The sequence below is a fragment of the Sciurus vulgaris genome (assembly GCF_902686455.1).
Source record: "Sciurus vulgaris genome assembly, chromosome: 12".
In the NCBI taxonomy this organism is placed as follows: domain Eukaryota; kingdom Metazoa; phylum Chordata; class Mammalia; order Rodentia; family Sciuridae; genus Sciurus; species Sciurus vulgaris.
Window position 1 is genome coordinate 104,847,116 of NC_136473.1, and position 15,286 is coordinate 104,862,401.

Below are 15,286 nucleotides of genomic sequence, written 5' to 3' on the forward strand. Positions count from 1 at the left end.
ACACTATTCTATTTGCCTAGAATGTGATTCCCTCTTCTTTGCTCCAATATTTCCTATTTGTCTTTAAGTTTCACTTTGGTATAATGGCTTCCAACAAAAGTTGAAAACATGCAAAGGGTAGAAGGGGTGGAAGGGAGTTGAGGAAATAAACATAGGCTTTATCTTACAAAGCAAGCAGAGATCTAGGTTTGCAATTAGAGTTCATGGAGATCAGAAAGGTGTTGTCTTGTTTTTATAAGATGTGACCAAATGAGGGTTTTTTCCCGTGTTTAGTGAAAAGGTGTATACAAAGAGAGGGGTAGGCAGGACTGATGGGCAAAGGTCAGTGCAAAGGCAGATGGAAGGAACTAAGAGGCACAGGGTTGAGTCTCACATGCGGGGAACTTCCCCAGGATGGCAGGACCAAGCATGGGTGGAGGCAGATGCGGGCAGTTCTCCTGGAAGGCAGGGGGCAGGAAATTGAGGGAGCTCCTGTCAGACAGCTTCTGTGTCTCCAAAGAGGTAGGAGGGAAAGTTGATGGCATCCTAGGAAGATGGTGAGGAAGTAACGTAGGGGAGAACAGAAATCTGAAATAGCCACAAAGGAAAACGCAAAATAAAGGAGTAGGATACCATGAACCAAATTCATTACAATTATATATATATTTTTTAAATTGTCTGTAATATTCATGAATTGTCCCAAGCTTAAGTCCTGATAAGATAAAATAATGCCACCACTAGAGAATGGAAGCTGTATCTACAGCACCACTGTGGAAGACAGTCAATGAGCAACTCTGAATCTAGAGTAAATTAGTGTTTTGCTCCACTGAATTCTGACTCTTCGTAAAGGAGAAAGTCATACACTCAAAGGACTTTCTTGGGAGTCAGAGAAAAAGGCCTTGATAAGTTTAATTTAAGAGAATCATTAATACTAAGGCAGAAAATAAAGGTGTTTAACATTGGTGCACTGGCTGGGACAACAAGCCACCAGACACATGTCTAGAAAGATCCAGCAATTTGATTCTACTGGGTCCAGAGTTGGTTAAACTGAAGACAGTAGCAGTTCAAATTAATAAGAGATTTATAATTAAATGTACTGATAATGAAATACTAATACTAGTTATATTAATAAGAATATAATGCTAATGCCTTCTGTGACTGACTAAAAAGTACTAAAATTATAATTGCTTAAATTTCTACTTTGTTTAAAGTATATTGTTTTAGAAAAAGCTACTATTTAATTGCTGGCTTAAATAGTTACTACTCTTACAACTTAATAATAAAAGACAACCCAATTAAAAACTAGGCAAAGAGCAGCCCTCTACCAGGTGGTTTCCTTCTTTAGGTCAATATGCCTACCTTAAATACTCCAGAAGAGGGACTGAGAAAATTCAAATACCAAGGCCAAGATGCATTGTGGGGTGACAACAGAAGATGCAGTCAATCTGGAGCTCTGGAAGTCCAAGGAAGATGAATAGCTGTCAAGGAGAAGGAATACCACTCATTTATCCCCCAATCCAGCTTCTGAAAAAACAGCCAGTCATCAATTTCACTCTGAATAAAATAATCAAAGGTCTGAATAGCTCCAATCCAGTCATGTTTCCAGGCCATCCAGGCAGCTGGGAAAATCAGGAAAGGACCCCTCTAAGACTGACCATCAAGGCAGGGCTCTTTCCCAGACTGCTGGAGTTCCTAAGCAATCACTTTGTCCCTACCTGCAGTTCCAGGCAGCCTAAGCTCTGACTTACATTGCTTTAGGGACTTTGGAGCAGACCCAAGCTGTTGTGAAAGTGGGCACCATCTCGGCTTGACTGAACTCCTGTCTTCCCCCCATGTCACTGTGTGTGAGCAGGCAGGGTAACATAGCATGTGATGACCCAGAATTCAGAGATGTCATTATCTCAAACAATGCATCCCACATCTGTGGGCCCTGATTTTGTCAACCATACCAATCACATTTCTGTGGAATGTCACATGGACCTCATGCTGAGACAAGAGCTCATATCCTTGCAAGGAAGCAGTCAAGCAAATGCTGTTGGTCCCCTCCGCCTCTTGCTGCATTGTGACAGTGAGATTCTCTCAGATAGCCACTGGACAGTCCTACTTCACCAATGGCTGCAATGAGCACACCAACCAAGAGGTTGACCCAGGGGTTCTGCCTGGGCTGGTACAGCTCATCATCAGCTCAGAACTCAATATCTTGATCCTTTCTCTCTGCATCATGGGGAATGTGATCACAGACACAACTGCCCATCAAAGGAGACCAGCTCCTGAAGCACCTTGAGTCTTCTATTCAAAAGGATGTAGCCTGGGCTCTGAGCAGGGGGCCACTGGGCCCATCTGCTGCAACCTGCGCAATATTTGATCAGTTCTCTGAATGTAGGCAGTGAGAGGATTGGAAATAAGACAAATATACAAATACAGAGAAAGCAGGACCCAGTGGGAGAGCTGGCCCTGATGAGGAGTGACTGGAACCAGAGCAGGCTCCCATGTTCATTACGTAGGTTTAAATATCAAAAGGACTAGTTGTGAGAAAGCTTCTTCAACATAAACAAAAATGAGGTTTGTGAGGGAAACAGCCCAATTAAATCTTACCAGTTTGCGTTCGCATTTCTTCTGCCTCCAGGCAGTTGGTGCCTCGAGGCTATTGAGCGTGCCCACATCTCTTACCTTCGGGCAGCTGGCATTTGAACTCAGAGCTATTGAACCATAAATTCTGTGAGGCACAGAATTTTTCCTCTTAACAGGGTCTACCCCAAATGGGCCGTTTTCTCGGCACCTTTGCACCGGAAATTCCCAAGCGGGGCATCTGCTATCCAGGACAGTTGAAAGCAATGATTCATTCATCACTCCAGATACCCATCAGCATATCCGGCAACTGATAGCTTTCAATATGCTGCCTCCTTGGTGGCTCTGTTAAAAAACAGAGAATGCAAAGTCCATAAAGAAGCTGTCTGGATGGGGCTGACTTCGCAACAGGGGCCGCTGTGGACCCGTGTTTTCCACTGGTCCACTCTGGAATCTTGGGGCCCTAGTTGAATCTACTCACGTCCCAGATGTAAAGATTGTTCTTATCATCCTCAGTGTCTTCTCTGACAGGCTCTAGGTAGTGGGGAAACTGTGTGAGAAGGAAAGCCTTCGTGGTAGAAGAACTCAGTGGGGTCAATAGAACTGGGACTTCACAGCTTCACCAGGAGCATCAGATTGGCCAGACTGCTCTGAATATCACTGAGAGACATTTTGGTGAGGAAGAAGATGGTGACACAATTTACCCAGAACTAAACCAAGACTGTGAACACATGAAGCACTTAACAAAAAAACTGCAGCATTAACTAAGTATTAAAGGAGACCTTGAGAAGCAGCACTCCTATTTCTTACTGTATCACAAATGTGAAACTTTTAAAACTTAACAAAATGTTAAACACTTTTGTAAAAAAAAAAAAATGGGCAAAGGATTTGGATAGATATTTCTCCAGAAAATATATACAAATAGACAATAATTGCATGAAAAAAATGCCCTACATCATTAGTTATTGGAGAAATGCAAATCAAAACCACAACTAGCTACTATTCCATACCCACTAGGATGGCTATCATCAAAGAGACCAATAATAACAAGTGTTGGTAAGGATGGGAAGAAATTGGAAACCTCAGGTAAGAAGTTAAATGTTAAATGGGAAGAATGTTAAACAGGAAAGCTTATTTGGAGAACAGGCAGTTTCTCAGAATGTTATTATATGATCCAGCAACCCCATTCCTAGACATATACACAAGAGAAATGAATACATATTTCTACACATACACACACAAAAAAAACTTGCAGATGAATGTTCACAGAAGCAACATTTATAACAACCAAGAAATAGAAACAACCCAAATGTCCATAAGCTGATAAATGGGTAAATAAAGTGTGAAATCTAACAATAGAGTATAATCCATCCACAAAAAAGAAATTGTTACTAATCCGTACTACAACCTGAATGGACCTTGAAAACATTATGTTCAGTAAAATAAGTCAGACACCAAGAGCCACACTCTGTTTCATTCTATTTATATGAAATGTACAAAATATGCAAATCTATTGAAACATAAAGTAAAGCAGTGACTGCCTAGGGCTCAGAGGAGTTAGGAGAGAGGGAAGAAGGAGTTAGGGAATGACTGCTAATGGGTAAGGGGCTTCTACTGAAGGGAGAAAAGAAATTCTAAAATTAGACTGTGGTGATGATTGCACAGTCCTGTGAATATATATCAAAAACCACACGTACACTTTAAATTGGTAATTTATGGTATGTTAGTTATATCTCAACAAATGTCAATTTCTTTATTAAAAAAGAAAGAATTAGTGACTACATGACCTATTTTATTAATCAATAGTGTTGGTTGTAAATGTGTTTGATAATGAGTCTCAGAGAACTGATACTCACTTAAGCCAAAAGGATTTTTACTTTTCTCACAAAACAAAAAGCCCAGGGGAGGTGACTATTCTTGGCTCTGGTGCGCCATGGTGCTTTCATGGAGTCGGGCTTTGGGTCCATGGATCCTTGTGTTTGACACGTGATGGTCACAAGGTGGATGCCATGTCTCCACACGCCACAAAGCAAGCCAGAACAATGTGAGAAGGACAATAACGGTCACTGCTGTCCTTCATTATTATGAAAGCATAAGGTTTCCAAGACATACCCACAGACACATTTGCATCTTTGGGTCAGAACTGTATCACACAGCCACACCACCTGCGAGGTGGCTAAAAATGTGTTTTCACGTGCGTGCCCCAAAGTAGGAGTTTTCATGCCATGAAAGGATACTGGGAAGAGAAATAAGCATCTGTTGCAACTGCTCTCTTCATGCACATATCTTGAAATCCCTACTAGCCCAGAATTCCACGGGCAATCTTAATTTCAAAACACAGAATATATACCAGTGCCCTGATCAGCACAAGAAGTAGGCAATTCACCCTTCCCTTCACCTTTACTCATCTCTTTCCTGTCCATTGGGATGGCTTTCACGACACTACGGCTACCTCCTAAACATTTCACTTTCTAGTAGTCTCTGGAAATCTCCAGTTTGGGCACTGAGTAAAGAAAAAACACACCCACACAAATCCTGACTATATATGAAATGCTCTCTGATTTCATAAGGAGGAAAGAAGCTTGATCTCTCTGGCCACAACCTGCCTGCCTCCCTCCAACTCCCCTGTACACACTACACATGAATTCCCTCCACAGACACAGCTTCAATTGCTCCTGGGGCTCTCTCCCTCATCCTCATTTTCTCAGAAATAAATCCCAATATTTTATCCATGTTAAAATACCTCTTACCTTATAGAAACAGTCAAATGTGGTTGAATTGTGGCTATTATAGTTAGACAGATGAGGAGTTCTCTGGGAAACCATTCTGCTTCAGATCTGCATGTGGCCAGATGGTTTCCACTACCCTGCTTGAGAGTGTTTTCTTTATTGAGGAAATACCTTGTGCCAGACACTGTGATGAATTCCTAAGGCTCAGTATCACTACTGCTCCCATTAACCTTTGAGGTTAGTGTCCTGGACCCAGAGAAGTTGAGTAACCTCCCCATGAACACACAACCAGTTATTTGCAGACCTAAAAATTGAAGCCAGAGCTTTCTAACTTAAAACCCACATGCATAATGCAGGAGAGGGAACATCTCTCCTTGTTCTTTCAAATTCAATCAGTGAATGTCATCAGACCTCTAAGAGACTTTTAGCAAAAGTAATATTCTTAATATTAAGGTGAAAATAGTTTCCAAACCAGTAAATGTCATTATCTAGAAATAGACTCCTTATTGACGTTTAAGAATGAGTAATGCGATGATTTGCTTCAGGATCCATGTCATGGAGCCATCTTAATTCTCAATCTGTTACACATGAATTTCTTTTTGCTATTTCAAACACAATAGTCCAAAACCAATCATATGAAATTTTATTTTCTAAAAATGAAATACTAAATACCAACAAAATATTTTTATATTATCCATTTAGGTAAATTGAAGAATTATATAACATCCCTTACTGATTTACTTTTAAAACTTATTTTTTTTTACTTTGAGTAAATACATTTTATTCAGAACAAGATAATAAAATAGCATGCAGTTTATTTAAAACCAACCAACCACTGATAAAAATATATATCACTACAGCCGTGATTCCACATCAAACCTTGATAGTGAGAACTGGGCATTGATTCTTCCCATCAGGTGCCAGGCTGGCAGAGGACACCTACCTCCACCAGGGCTTCACGGGAAGAAGTGACCCCTAACTACCAAGAGTGTGTGCCCTGGCGGAGAGGGGTCAGTGGCAGGCCCACAATGCCCTGCAGAGCATGGCACAAAGGAAAGGACTGCCTTGTGTCTTCCCAGCTGTGGGGCAGACACTGACCAGAACTGCTCCTGGTGGCAGGAGTGGAAGGACAACAGAACAGAATGGTTTGCCACTGTGCAGACAAGGAAGTGGCTCCTCCTGCCTCTGAGATCTCTGCTCTCTGAGCTCCCCAGGAGGACACAAGTCTATGAAGCAGCAGCCATCTCTTGTTTGGCTGAAGAGAAATCAAGATTCTGAGGGACTGCTCTCTTTGGACACAAAGTAGCCACAGCACACTCCTACACAGAGTACAGCCTCAGCCAGGAGCAGAGGGCCCTGCTGGTTCAGATTAAGGCACTTGTAACAGACTTAAGGTCCATCGTTTCCCCCAGCCCCACAGGCCTCTGAAGTCCCCATTTCCTCTCCCTCATCCTCAGGTCCCACGTCCCCTGCCTTTTCCCACTCCTGGGCAATGAGGACAGGAGCAGGCCTCCAGGGACTGTGGTTTAGTGAGTACAGGGCTGGAAGGAAGAGAAAAAGGAAGGCGGCTGGGTGCTTGGCCAAGGAGAAGCCAAAGCTTTCGGGGAAAAGCCAAACAGAGCAGAGGGGAGCTAGGGAAGTCACGGGGCCAGCAGCAGCAGTGTAGGCTAAGAGCAGACACGGAGCCAGGCGAAGGTCCCCCGACACGCCCTGGTGGAGACAGGCTGGGAGCAGAGAGGCTTAAGAGAGCCAAGCCCTGATGGAGAGCCTCAGTAGAGAGAGGACCAGTTGGGACTGGAGCAGGGAAAAGGGCAGGGCTGCAAGGCGGGCTCTAGTGACCCAGAAACAGCTCAGCTCTTTGGTACAGTACAGGTGGCACTGTGGGGCATTCTGTCACTCTTCTTCCACACTCCGGGGCCCCTTGGCTGCTGGCCTCTGTTGCCAACGCAACTCTTCCACCTGGCGCTCCAGCCCTCGCACCTTGGCTTCCAGTTGGTGCCAGTGAGCTGGCTCAGCAAGGCATAGAGAGTCAGCAGGGCAAGGTGGAGGGATCAGGTACCCATCTCACCAGGGCCACAAAGCCAGCCAAGAAGATCACAACCTTCAGACTCCCCAGGATGCCCCAGCAAGGCCAAGAGCAAGCCAAGGAGCAGGGACAGCAGCCAGTAAGTGACCAGGACCCCTGTTCCCCACAGCAGGAAGGTCTGGACCTGGCCAGGGCTGAGCTTCAGGACCTGGGCGAGGTAGTCACCATCTTTCCCCGAGGCATTCAGCAGCTGTGCTGTGATCCCAGACAGGGCAAAGAAGGCCACAGAGATGGCTGATGAGATGGCCACATCACCTGCGACAGAGTCTCTGAAACCACAAGCATGGTCTCTGACCCCACCAGGTCTCCAGTGTCCCCCACAGGGATGGACATATCTGAGTCAAGAGGTTGGCTGAGGCCTCCTTCTTCTGCTGACCTGGTGGTGCAAAGTCTTGGTGGGACTGGGAGGATGCCAAGTGGAGGAAGAGTAAGGTCACCCAGACCAGCAACATGACTTTAAACAGATGTCCACCCCAAGGTGGATGTGCCCAACCTGCCATTGTTGGGTCAGCCCCAGTCACCACTGATCTTCACGTGAGACTTTGCTAAAACACACCACCAAATCCACACCTCAACTCCCAGGCGTTGGTTTATCGTCTGCTAAAACCTATTTTTAATTATAAATTGAATGAATTTCTTTAGCCCTTAAATTATACAGAAATTTTAAGCAGGAGTTTTTGAGGTTTAATTAAATATAAAGTCTTGATATACTTTTTAAGTCATTTGGTGTTTAGAAATTTAGGTAGGTAGTATATTCCATAAACTCATGAAATACAGTGCTATTAACTATTTATTCACCAAGATAGATGAATGTACAGCTCATTTAGTCTTAGGAAACAACTCATTATTGACATGTCTGATTAGGTCATTCCTCATTATTTTGTAGGACACAATCTCTGAGATTCTTCTGATATAAAAGAATAATATAGTTCACAGATTTTCCAATAACCTTCCCCCAAAATATTCTAATTGAGAATTTTGTGACTTGAAATTATATTTCTACACAAGGAAGTGATCCTAACAGGAGTATACTGGGTGTTATGTAGAAAATACATAACATTTCAAAGACCAAATGCTTCTGGTGAATCTAGTTGCCATAGACTCTGACGTTTTAAAGGTAAAATACATTCAAACTGATTATTCAGAACATCAAAGCCATGTGCTCACCCACTGAAACTTTGAAATAAGAACAGCTCATTTCATTTTACTTCAAGTTCATTTTATGTCAGAAAGTATTTCTTGAACACTGTCTGTACACCTACACCTCTCTCTTCACCTCCTTCCTAATGAGGAAAGGAGAGGCAACTACACCGCTCCCACAGCTCATAATCCCACAGAGTGAGGCTGAAAGTATAAGAGTGCAGATTACTGAGAGATTAAAGTCTCTCTTCGTGGCAGATGTCAGAAACCCAACTCAAATTAATCTAAATTAAAATATAACATTTTTCCCTTCCCACACTTTTTTTTTGATTCATTCTGTTATTTTTTCCCTTCGCCCCACCCCTCCCACCCCTCTTTTCCCTCTATACAGTCCTTCCTTCCTCCATACTTGCCCCCCTCCCTAACCCTAACTCTAACCCTAACACTAACCCTTCCCTTCCCCCATTATGTGTCATCATCCACTTATTAGCGAGATCATTCTTCCTTTGGCTTTTTGAGATTGGCTTATCTCACTTAGCATGATATTCTCCAATTTCATCCATTTGCCTGCAAATGCCATAATTTTATCATTCTTTATGGCTGAGTAATATTCCATTGAATATATATACCACAGCTTCTTTATCCACTCATCAATTGAACGGCATCTAGGTTGGTTCCACAATCTGGCTATTGTGAATTGAGCAGCTATGAACATTGATGTGGCTGTATCTCTGTAGTATGCTGATTTTAAGTCCTTTGGGTATAGGCCAAGGAGTGGGATAGCTGGGTCAAATGGAGGGTCCATTCCAAGTTTTCTAAGGAATCTCCACACTGCTTTCCAGAGTGGCTGCACTAATTTGCAGCCCCACCAGCAATGTATGAGTGTACCTTTCTCCCCACATCCTCGCCAACACATGTTGTTGCTCGTATTCCTGATAATCGCCATTCTAATTGTGGTGAGATGGAATCTTAGGGTGGTTTTGATTTGCATTTCTCTTATTACTAGAGATGTTGAGCATTTTTCCATATGTTTGTTGATTGCTTGTAGATCTTCTTCTGTGAAGTGTCTATTCATTTCCTTAGCCCATTTGTCGACTGGATTATTTGTATTCTTGGAGTAGAGTTTTTTGAGTTCTTTATAGATTCTGGAGATTAGTGCTCTATCTGAAGTATGATTGGCAAAGATATTCTCCCACTCTGCAGGCTCTTTCTTCTCATTGCTGATAGTTTCCTTTGCTGAGAGAAAGCTTTTCAGTTTGAATCTATCCCAGTTATTGATTCTTGCTTTTATTTCTTGTGCTATGGGAGTCCTGTTAAGGAAGTCTGGTCCTAAGCCCACATGTTGAAGATCTGGACCTACTTTCTCTTCTATAATCTGCAGGGTCTCTGGTCTGATTCCGAGGTCCTTAATCCATTTTGAGTTTAGTTTTGTGCAGGGTGAGAGATATGGGTTTAGTTTCATTCTGTTGCATATGGATTTCCAATTCTCTCAGCACCATTTGTTGAAGAGGCTATCTTTTCTCCATTGCATATTTTTGGCCCCTTTGTCTAGTATGAGAAAATTGTATTTATTTGGGTTTGTGTCCGTGTCCTCCATTCTGTACCATTGATCTACCTTTCTATTTTGGTACCAATACCATGCTGTTTTTGTTATTATTGATTTGTAGTAGAGTTGAAGATCTGGTATTGCAATACCCCCTGTTTCACTCTTCCTGCTAAGGATTGCTTTAGCTATTCTTGGTTTCTTATTCTTCCAGATGAATTTCATAATTGCTTGCTCTATTTCTGTAAGGTACGTCATTGGGATTTTAATTGGAATTGCATTGAATTTGTATAGCACTTTAGGTAGTATGGCCATTTTGACAATATTAATTCTTCCTATCCAAGAACATGGGAGATCTTTCCATCTTCTAAGGTGTTCTTTAATTTCTTTCTTTAGTGTTGTATAGTTCTCATTGTAGAGGTCTTTCACCTCTTTTGTGAGATTGATTCCCAAGTATTTTATTTTTTTCGATGCTATTGTGAATGGGATAGTTTTCCTAATTTCTCTTTCTGAAGATTCATCACTTATGTGTAAAAATGCATTGGATTTACGAGCATTGATCTTGTAACCTGCTACTTTACTGAATTCACTTATGAGTTCTAAGAGTTTTCTGGTGGAATTTCCAGGTTCCTCTAAATATATAATCATGTCATCAGCGAACAAGGATAGTTTGAGTTCTTCTTTTCCAATTCGTATCCCTTTAATTTCTTTGGTTTGTCTAATTGCTCTGGCTAGAGTCTCAAGAACGATGTTGAATAGAAGTGGTGAAAGAGGGCATCCCTGCCTTGTTCCAGTTTTTAGGGGGAATGCTTTCAGTTTTTCACCATTTAGAATGATATTAGCCATGGGCTTACATAAATGGCCTTTACAATGTTAAGGAATGTTCCCATTACCCCTATTTTTTCTAGTGTTTTGAGCATGAAGGGGTGCTGTATTTTATCAAATGCTTTTTCTGCATCTATTGAAATAATCATGTGAATCTTGACTTTAAGTCTATTGATATGGTGAATGACATTTATTGATTTCCGGATGTTGAACCAACCTTGCTTCCCTGGGATGAAACCCACTTGATCATGGTGCACTATCTTTTTAATATGTTTTTGTATGCAATTTGCTAAAATTTTGTTGAGAATTTTTGCGTCGATGTTCATTAAGGATATCGGTCTGAAATTTTCTTTCCTTGATGAGTCTCTGTCTGGTTTAGGTATCAGTGTGATATTGGCTTCATAGAATGAGTTTGGGAGGGTTCCCTCCTCTTCTATTTTATGGAATACTTTGAGAAGTATTGGAATGAGCTCTTCTTTAAAGGTTTTGTAGAACTCGGCTGAGAACCCATCTGGTCCCGGACTTTTCTTTGTTGGTAGGCTTTTGATGACTTCTTCTATTTCAGTACTTGAAATTGGTCTATTTAAATTGTGTATGTCCTCCTCGTTCAGTTTAGGCAATTCATATGTCTCTAGAAACCTGTTGATGTCTTCGAGGTTTTCTGTTTTGTTGGAGCATAGATTTTCAAAGTAGCTTCTAATTATGTTTTGTATTTCAATCGTGTCTGTTGTGATATTTCCTTGTTCATTCCGAATTTTAGTGATTTGGGTTTTCTCTCGTCTTCTCTTTGTTAGTGTGGCTAAAGGTTTATCAATTTTGTTTATTTTTTCGAAGAACCAACTACTTATTTTGTCAATTTTTTGTATTGTTTCTTTTGTTTCAATTTCGTTGATTTGGGCTCTGAGTTTAACTATTTCCTGTCTTCTACTACTTTTGGTGCTGGTCTGTTCTTCTTTTTCTAGGGCTTTGAGCTGTAGTGTTAGGTCGTTTATTTGTTGAGTTTTACTTCTTTTATTAAATGCGCTCCATGAAATAAATTTCCCTCTCAGTACTGCTTTCATAGTGTCCCAAAGATTTTGATATGATGTTTCTTTGTTCTCATTTACCTCTAAGAATTTTTTAATTTCCTTCCTAATATCTTCTGTTATCCATTCATCATATAATAATAGCATATTGTTTAATCTCCAGATGTTGGAATAGTTTCTGTGTTTTACTCTTTCATTTATTTCTAACTTCAATCCATTATGATCTGATAGAATACATGGTAGTGTCTCTATCTTCTTGTATTTGCTAACATTAGCTTTGTGGCATAATATATGGTCTATTTTAGAGAAGGATCCATGTGCTGCTGAGAAGAAAGTGTATTCACTCCTGGTTGGATGGTATATTCTATAAATGTTCGTTAAGTCTAAATTATTGATTGTGTTGTTGAGATCTGTGGTTTCTTTGTTCAATTTTTGTCTGGAAGATCTGTCCAGTGGTGAGAGAGGCGTGTTAAAATCACCTAGTATTATTGTGTTATGGTCTATTTGGTTTCCGAAATTGAGAAGGATTTGTTTGACATACATGGATGAGCCACTGTTTGGGGCATAGATGTTTATGATTGTTATATCTTGCTGATTTATGCTTCCCTTAAGCAGTATGAAATGACCTTCTATATCCCTCTGACTAACTTTGGCTTGAAGTCCACATTATCTAAAATGAGGATGGATACTCCAACTTTTTTGCTGAGTCCATGTGCATGGTATGTTTTCCCCCATCCTTTCACCTTTAGTCTATGGGTATCTTTTTCTATCAGGTGTGTCTCTTGTAGGCAACATATTGTTGGATCTTTCTTTTTAATCCAATCTTCCAGTCTATGTCTTTTGATTGATGAATTCTGGCCATTAACATTCAGGGTCATTACTGAGATATGATTTGGTTTCCCAGTCATTTGGTTCATTTTTTAAATTTTATTTATTTATTTGACACGACTTGGTTGTTCCTTTATTTGACAATTCCTTTAGGATAATTCCTCCCTTTGCTGATTTGCTTCTTTGTTTTTCATCTCTTCCTCATAGAATATTTTGCTGAGAATGTTCTGTAATGCTGGCTTTCTTTTTGTAAATTCTTTTAGCTTTTGTTTATCATGGAAGGATTTTATTTCATCGTCAAATTTGAAGGTAAGTTTTGCCGGGTATAAGATTCTTGGTTGGCATCCATTTTCTTTCAGGGCTTGAAAAATGTTGTTCCAGGTCCTTCTAGCTTTTAGGGTCTGGATTGAAAAATCTGCTGATATCCTATTGGTTTCCCCCTGAATGTAATTTGGTTCTTTTCTCTCACAGCCTTTAAAATTCTGTCTTTATTTTATATGTTAGGTATTTTCATTATAATGTGCCTTGGTGTGGGTCTGTTGTAATTTTGTGTATTTGGAGTCCTATAAGCCTCTTGAACTTGATTTTCCATTTCATTCTTCAGATTTGGGAAATTTTCTGATATTATTTCATTGAATAGATTGTTCATTCCTTTGGTTTGTTTCTCTAAGCCTTCCTCAATCCCAATAATTCTTAAATTTGGCCTTTTCATGATATCCCATAGTTCTTGTAGATTCTGTTCATGATTTCTTACCATCTTCTCTGTTTGTTCAACTTTGTTTTCAAGGTTAAATATTTTGTCTTCAATGTCTGAGGTTCTGTCTTCCAGGTGTTCTATCCTATTGGATATGCTTTCTATGGAGTTCTTAATTTGGTTTATTGTTTCCTTCATTTCAAGGATTTCTGTTTGGTTTTTTTTCAATACCTCTAACTCTTTATTGAAATGATCTTTTGCTTCCTGTATTTGCTCTTTTAACTGTCGATTGGTGCGATCATTCAATGCCTGCATTTCCTCTTTCATCTCATCGTTTGCTTCCCTGATCATTTTAATTATGTACAATCTGAACTCCTTTTCTGTCATTTCTTCTACCATGCTGTCATTGGGTTTTATTGTTGTAACATCTAGATTTGTTTGCAGCATTTTCTTTCCTTGTTTTCTCATATTATTTAGGTATCGGTGGACCGCTGAGATATTGCAGATTTCCTTTATTGACTTACAATGTCCCTGAAGATTTCTATATATATCCCCTCTTAGCCTTCAGTAGGCTGAAGTCTTGGAGGAAGTTGATAATGCGGTGCTCCACAAGGAAGCTGCCTCTCTAGGGGTGGTGGCCTTCAGGTGGGGTATATTCCCTGCTAGTGGGCAGAGGTGCCTCCACTTGTTGACCAATGGTCATCCAAAGGGGAACTAGGGGAGGGTTTTCAAGATGGCGGCCTAGAGGGTGGCTGCATTTCGTGTTGCTCCAGGACTCAGGATTCAAGAGAGGAGATATTGGGACGCTTGGGACCAACTCAAAGCAGCCGGGTGACTCTCACCCCCTGGGGGGGCATCCCGGATGGGACGGGGGTCCCGGAACGCAGGAAACTTTGTGAAGTAGAACTGCCGGCGAGACGCCCCTCCCCCCGCTGGAGCAGTGAACTCGGACAGCTGGCAGCGCCTTAAAGGAGGCCGCTCGGCACAGCGCTGGGACTCGGAGCAGCCACTGGGGCTCCGGCGGCTGCCCGGGGGAGGAGTGGCGGGGAGAACTGTGTGGACTCAGGACACCGGGGCCTGCCCTGAGGAGGAGGAGAGGAGCGTGGCCACTTGGATTCGGAGAGACTGCGCCAGAGCTACAGGCGGTTGCCAGAGGAGAAGCTGCGCGGCGAGCTGTTTGGAATCAGAACGACGCTTCTGAACACCGGGGCCTGCCCTGAGGACTAGGAGGAGGAAGAGGAGCGGCCGCTTGGATTCGGGTGACTACACCGGAGCTACAGGCGGTTGCCAGAGAAGGGGCTGCGTGGCGAGCTGTTTGGACTCTGACCACTTCTGAACCCCGGGGCCTGCCCGGAGGAGTAGGAGAAGGAGGAGGAGGAGCGCGGCGGGTCCTTTGGACTCGCAGTGACTGCATTAGCGCTCCAGGCGGCTGCTCAGAGGAGAAGGCGACTGGTGAGTTGTTTGGTCTTAAAGTGACAGCTCCTGAACACAGGTGGGCTACCTGGAGGAGAAGCGTGGTGGGACGCTTGGTCTTGAGTGGACACACCAGAGCTCCGGGCGGTGCCCAGAGGACCCGTGCAGCGGGTCACGTGGATTCAGAGCCACTCAGAGGGACTGCTCCTGAACACCCGGGGGGTTATCTGGAGAAGGAGGAGGAACGGGGAGGGTCACTTCGACTCGGAGTGATTGATCAAAGGGGAACTAGGCTGCGGGCTGAGGCAAGGCCTGTTTGGGCCTGTGTCTCTGGTTTTACCGTCCTTGTGGGGAAACCTCACCCGGCAGGGAAGACTCACCCGGTGGGGAGGTCTCGCTGGTCAGTTCCCCTCCTAGAGGTTCCCCTCAATTTTCAGCTACCGCCTGGGTTGGGCT

The 15,286-nt window shown here is 42.3% G+C and overlaps 1 protein-coding gene and 1 pseudogene across 2 annotated transcripts in view; both read right to left on the reverse strand.

The window, feature by feature from the left end:
- PAPPA2 (pappalysin 2) overlaps positions 1 to 15,286 on the reverse strand; it is a 515,818-nt gene that overhangs the window by 423,574 nt on the left and 76,958 nt on the right. The gene's annotated exons all lie outside the window — the stretch shown is intronic.
- Positions 7,120 to 7,942, reverse strand: LOC306642072 (voltage-gated monoatomic cation channel TMEM109-like; annotated as a pseudogene). Its single transcript has one exon. The product of its transcript is annotated as a voltage-gated monoatomic cation channel TMEM109-like (transcript).